Raw genomic sequence first — 6,838 nt, 5'->3', positions numbered from 1 at the left:
TATATATGTGTGTGTGTGTGTGTGTGTGTGTGTGTGTGTATCTACACACACATATATATACACACATATACATATGTGGACATGTATATGTGGCCAGCAGATGGCATGGAGATTAAGGTACTGGATCTCACATGGCCAGCTTTGCAGTTTGAGTCCCAGACTAGCCAGTTTGAAAAATCACATTGGTGTGTGTGCTTACATGCACAAAATCCCAAGTAGAGTGGAAGAGAAGGGGTTGTGGTGTGGCCATCCCCTTGGGTGGTGATTTCTCTTTCTCACACTCTCTCTCTGGTGAGCGCACACACCTGTTAGCAAAAACTAAGGTGTATATATATAATGTGTTTATGTATATAATATATTTTAGACATATGTATATAAAGTAATTTGACATCAGTGAGAACTTAAAACTGTCTTACACATTAAGTAATTATAAATGGGAGCTCTTTACAATTCTCTGTTCTATGGGGGCAAATTATTTGTTATTTGTAGTGCATTTCACTTCTTTGCTTTTATTTGGGTTAAAAGTTTGATACAAATTCTTCACTATAAAAATTCTATGTGGGGCCAGCATGTGGCTGATGGTTAAGGTACTGGATTCCCACATGGCCAACACGGTTTGAGTCCTGGACCTGGTAGCTTAAAAATCACAAAAGATAAATAGATAAATGTTTTTTTAAAAATTCTGGGTGAATATGTATATTTATTTTACAGAAACTCAGATCTGGGATGACTTTTGTTCCTGTTTTTCTCTTTGTGACTATTTATCTGTTTTTCCCTTCTGACTTACCATTTTGCAATATTTGATATACCTATCTCACTAAGGAATATTAATAACAAAATGTAAAAATTCATAGTCTTCTAAACTAATTTTTCTAGGCAACTTTATGGATGGTAGTATACTTCTTGAAATGGAATGCAGAAAGATTTCAGGATTTTTTTTTTTTTTGAGAGAGAGGTTTTTGCTATAGGGCGTGTGCGCTCTCCAGAAAGATACAGAGAGACAGGAAGCGAGAAATCACCCCCCAGGAGGGATGGGCATGCTATAATCTCTTATTCATTCTCATCTTGGGATCTTGGGCATGCATGCACACGCACCCAGTGTGAGTTTAAGTCACCGGATCCGGGACTTGAACCGCAGTCAACTACATGGGAGTCCAGCAACATAGCCATTACACCAACTGCTGGTGCCAGATTTTAGGAATTAGAATTACAGAATTCTGACCAAATAGCATCTTTCTGTCTTTCACATTTTCAGTAGATATAAATTCATCTGATGGTATTAAGCATTAGAAACCTAACTATATATGCTGCTAAAGTTGTTCTTAGTGATTTTTATATTTTTATTAGATTTTTTTCACAGTGGTATTTTAGCAACTTCTTATCTAATACACATACACACACACACACACACACACACACACACATTACATAGCATATATTATGTTTGTGTGCATATACTTTTTGTTTTGTTTTACCAGAGAGCACATGCACTCACCTGATTGAGAGAGAGAGAAAGCAAACACCTTTAATTTCCCCATGGGGCATGGCCACATTCTAATCCTTTTCCACTATTTCTGCATCCATCAAATTTGATGCATATATGCACATGGACCTAGCATGTTTTTCAAGCTGCTGGGCATGGGATTAGGTCCATGATTGGCCATGTGGGAACTGACTCACAATGCACAAGGCTTAACTACTATGTTAGACCCTTCTACTATTTGACATTTGATTGCATAAGACTTTTATATAAAGATTTTATAGTGTTAATAAAATAGTATCTAGGGGACCAGCAATTGGCATAATAGTTACATCTCTGGACTTCCATGTCAACCATGATTCGAGTCCTGGACCCTGCACCTTGCTTCAAACTTATGGTGGGCATGTGTGTCTGCATGCCCAAAATTCTGAGAGAAGAATGGAGAGAAGGAAGGGAGGAGAAATCCCCCTTGGGGGTGATATCTCACTCTCTCTGTTTTTCTGGTGAGTGCATGCACCCCATAGCAAAGATCTCTCTTAAAAAATATATTTAGGAGGACCAGCAGTTAGCATAATGGCTGTCTCTGGACTCCCACGTAGTTGACTGCGGTTCGTGTCCCGGACCCGGTGGCTTAAAACTCAAACCGGGCACATGGGCCCAAGATCCTGAGAGGAGAATGGAGGAGAAGAGAGAAATCACCCTGGGGGGGATGATTTCTAACTTTCTGTCTCTATGTCTCTCTCTGTCTTTCTGGCGAGTGTACGCGTCCTATAGCGAAAACCTCTCAAAAAAAAATTTAGTAGGTTTCTATGTAATGTATTGATTTATTCTTTGATTGTTCATTGCCCTATAAATTATCAATCCATATCTATAATAGCTGACTGCTTTTATCAAGTCCAATTAAAGGTAGGGTATTTTGAGTACACTTATTCTAGATAATATTCCTATATACCCATACTGCCCATTATAGTTGGATAGACTTCTTTCTTTGTTAGAGGGCATATGTATTCACCAGGGAGAGAGAGAAAGTGAAGAAACACCCTACCCCTCAGTTGGCAGATGGTTGTGTCACTGTCCCTTCTCCATTTCACCTTTCGGGATTTGGGGCACACATTTACACATGCCTGGTGTGTTTTTCAAGCTATTGAGTCTGAGACTCAAACCATGCAGTCAGCCATGTGGGGTCTAGCTGACTTTACCATACCTTAGGCTGGTTCAGGATAGGCTTATTTTAATTATTAACTACTCTCTAAGCATGTTATCTGTTTTTAAATAAGACTCATCTAGGCAGGAGGATTTTGCTATATGGCAAGACTATCATTAATAAAAACCAAAAGCTAATTGACTTAACAGCACATATTCTTACTAACTTTTGATTCGTGATACTAACAGTAAATATTTGTGGTATCTTCACACCCTAGTCTCATCTGTACATTTTATTACTAGAAATTTAAATCACTGGATATCACGTCAATATTTTTCTCTTATGTACTTTTAATAATATAAACAAATTAATGCCAACAAAAATAAAGCATCTACAGTTCCTTTTTTAAGTTTTTGCTATAGGGCACGTGTGTTCACTGGAGAGAGACAGATAAGGAGAGAGGGATGGCCACACTGCCATCCCTTCTCCATCTCTCCTCTTGGGATTTTGGGCCTGCACATATGTGCTTGGCATATTGTTCAAGTCACCAGATCTGGGACTTGAACTGCACAGCCAGCCATGTATGATCCAGCTATCTTTTGAGAGATTTTTTGGTATAGGGCATGTGTACTCATCAGAGATACAGAGAGACAGAGAGATAGAAAGCAGGAAATCACCCCCCCGGGGGGATGGCCACGCCGCAATCCCTTCTCCTCCATTCTCCTCTCAGGATCTTGGGCACATATGCACATGTACCTGGTGTGAGTTTCAAGCTACTGCGTCTGGGATTCAGGCCCCTGTTGGCCATGTGGCAGTCCAGTGTTGTAACTACTACACCACTGGCTGGCTTTGTAGCAAGTACTGTTTTTAAATTGCTTTTATTTTTGTGTTTTTATTTCACAAGTCTGCTTGTTTTGGTAACTTTTTATGTTGATACGATTTTAACTTAGACCATAGTTGCAAGAATAGTCAAAGGTGCTCCTGTGTACCTTTGTTTATATTTACCAGCTGTTTACATCTTGCCTCATTTGCTTGAACTATGTGTGTATGTATCCTTTTGTTCAGTTCTTTTTTTTTTTTTTTACCCCGTTTGAGATTTGGTTGGAGATGCTGCCTTTTTTTTTTTTTTTCAAGAATTATTTCATTTTAGTTATTATTATTATTCATTTGACCAGAAAGAAACAGAAAGAGTAGGAAAGCAAGTCGCCAGGTCCAGGACTTCAACTGGGGTTGACTGGGAGTTCAGCACCTTAATCACCATGCCAGCAGCTATTCCCAATATTGCATTCTTTAAGTTATACTTTTAATCATTACATAGTTTTTCATTTGGCAGACATCAAAATTGGATGGTTAGATTTCCAAGTTTTAATTTTGCTCTCATTTTTTTTATTGCAGTTGCCAATTTGCATAAAAGTTTGTTCCTTTCATATTATGTTTAAAGATAAATACACAACAATGAAATCACTGGATATTTTAGTGATTTAATAGTTAATATTACTACAACTCTTTTAACATTAATTTCTCAATTACAAGCACCTGAAGGAAGGAATGTGACAGCCTTATATTTATATTCTAAAATTTTAGCACTGTCCTGATTTCAGTTAATTATGATTTTATTGTTCATTGAACTGAATGTTAATGTTTTTTTTTTTTTTTTTTTTTGGAGAGAGATTTTCACTGTAGGGCGCGTGCGCTCGCCAGACAGACAGAGACATAGAGACAGAAAGCGAGAAATCACCCCCCAGGGGGGATGGTCACGCCGCAATCCCTTCTCCTCCATTCTCCTCTCGGGATCTTGGGCACGCACGCACACACGCCCGGCGTGAGTTTTAAGCCACCGGGTCCGGGACACGAACTGCGGTCGACTACGTGGGAGTCCAGCGACATAGCCATTACGCTAACTGCTGGTTCCCAATGTTAATGTTTTTTGAATCCAGAGCATTCTCCCAGTTTCTGATTTGTCACCCTTAGTTACTTGACTTTATTTCATTGATTCAAAAATAAATTCTTTTTCCTTTTTCACACTTCTGAAATCCATTAACAATTGGTAACTTATCATAATTTGAATGGCATTTTTTTTTTCTTTTTTTAGAGGATCATTAAAAAAATAGTGCTTTTTTATAGTCATTGGTATCTTAAGTTCACTAAATATTGCAATTTGTCTTTAATTTCATTATTATTCCTAGCCACCAAGACACATGGGAATTAACATCAGACCTAGAGTCTCTACCTTCACACTTAAACATGTGCTTTATATATTTGGTTCCACTCAATATTTTGTGTAATGTATTTATACCTCTCTTTATTTGATATCAATCTTTTCCTCGCTTGTACTTAAGTATGTGAATTGTGTTTGAGTCATACTTTTTTTTTTTGGAGAGATTTTTGCTATAGGGCGTGTGTGCTCACCAGAAAGACAAAGAGACAGAAAGCAAGAAATCACCCCCCAGGGTGGATTGGCACACATGCACATGCACCCAGCATAAGTTTGATCCACCGGGTCCGGGACTTGAACCGCGGTCGACTACATGGGAGTCCAGCAACATAGCCATTATGCCAACTGCTGATCCCTGAGTTATACTTTTAATATGCTTTAAGTTGATTAGACTCACATAGTATCAACTATCTTTTAGAGTTGTTTCACAGTTATCTTTTACTTTTATATAACGTTGCTTTAATTATTAGATTTGTGTTTTAGGATCAGTGAATTTTAAAACATTGGAGAACAATTTAGGAACCTTTAGCTCTGTAAATAATTTTTTAATCTGGTATCACATAAGTGTTTGGATTTAGGACCTAAGATCTTCAAAAGATAAACATAGATTACAATACAAATTCATTGATATTGTATTGTGCCAGAGCTATGTTGTAGAGATTTATATTTATATCCATACAATGAAAACGCGTAGGGTCTAACTATAACAATTTATCTGTGACATTTTTCCTTTAAGTATTACAGAATGACTGGAGCACTACTGTGCAGCTTAGTTTGCTTAAATATTATTTTCATAGAGTAAACTAGACTTGAGTAATTGAAGCTGTCTTTCAAGAGGATCTTCAAAAAGTTCATGGAAAATGTGTACTATGAAAAAATAGGCATGGATTTTGAACTTCTGTCTGTACCACTTTTACTTTAATTCCATTTTCCTATGAAATTTTTGAATACCCCTTACATATTTCAGTTTAATAAACTTCCACTAAAAACTTTTTAAGTGTCGTAAGTCAATATAAAAACCTATTGATGTATTTAAGAAGTTGAAAACTTGCATTCTTTAAAGAACTTAAATGTTAGTTCGGGAGTCTATAGTCCTGTTGTTGTTAGGGCTAGGAAAGTATTATTAGAATAGTTCAAGGAAGCATAGTGTGATAACAGTATATAACCTAGAGCCAGACTTTAGGGATTCTATTCCAGGCTGATCCACTTATTGACTCTTTTACTGTGTAACTTCTCATACTTCTTAGGGTTGCTGTAAGAAATCTTTTAGAATAATGCCTAAAACATGGTAAATTTATTAAATAAAAAATAGTATATACACCTTTTTCCCCCCATTTTTATTAGGAGTACATGTACTTGAGAGACAGGGAAAGTGAGAAATCACCCTCCAAGGTGATGGCCATGCCACAATCCCTTCTCTTCCATTCTCCTCTCAGGGTTTTGGGCATATGCACATATGTAGTCTCTGGGTCCAGGACTCAAATCACAGTCAGCCATGTGGGAATCTAGCGCCTTAACCACCATGCCCCCTCCACAATTCAAATATAAATAGTTGAAGGGAGAATGTAGTGAGAAGAAACATAGAGTGTGGTGTTAGTTTCACAAAACTTTTATTTAAAAAGTCATTGGACTAGCAGGTTGTATAATGGTTAGGGTCCTGGATTCCCACCTGGCCTTCTCACTTCTGTCTTTCTCCAGTGAGTATACCTGCCCTGTGGCAAAAACAAACAAAAAAACAAAAAACAAAACACCCAAAACTTAAAAAAAAAACCCTTAAATCATCAGTTTCCAGTGTATTTATTGCAATTTAAGAAGGAGAAAACATTTTAGGTGGAGAAAACCTACCATATAGAGGTGTAAAACTATGACTAAACAAGGCAAGGTATGATAGGAAAGCTATACTAATCGTGGAGCATTGAAATAGCATTGCATGTGTAAGAATATTTCTTTATCTTTTTGCCATAGGGCACATGTGCTTATCAGAGAGAGAAAGAGGGAA

General features: G+C 37.3%; 1 protein-coding gene across 1 annotated transcript in view; it reads left to right on the top strand.

Moving 5' to 3' along the window:
* Positions 1-6,838, top strand: part of ARHGAP5 (Rho GTPase activating protein 5) — a 62,257-nt gene that overhangs the window by 3,629 nt on the left and 51,790 nt on the right.

Source organism: Tupaia chinensis, unplaced genomic scaffold, assembly GCF_000334495.1.
Source record: "Tupaia chinensis unplaced genomic scaffold, TupChi_1.0 Scaffold000350_1, whole genome shotgun sequence".
NCBI classification, from domain to species: domain Eukaryota; kingdom Metazoa; phylum Chordata; class Mammalia; order Scandentia; family Tupaiidae; genus Tupaia; species Tupaia belangeri.
Note: the sequence above shows the minus strand (reverse complement) of the source record. Positions and strands in the feature narration are given on the sequence as shown.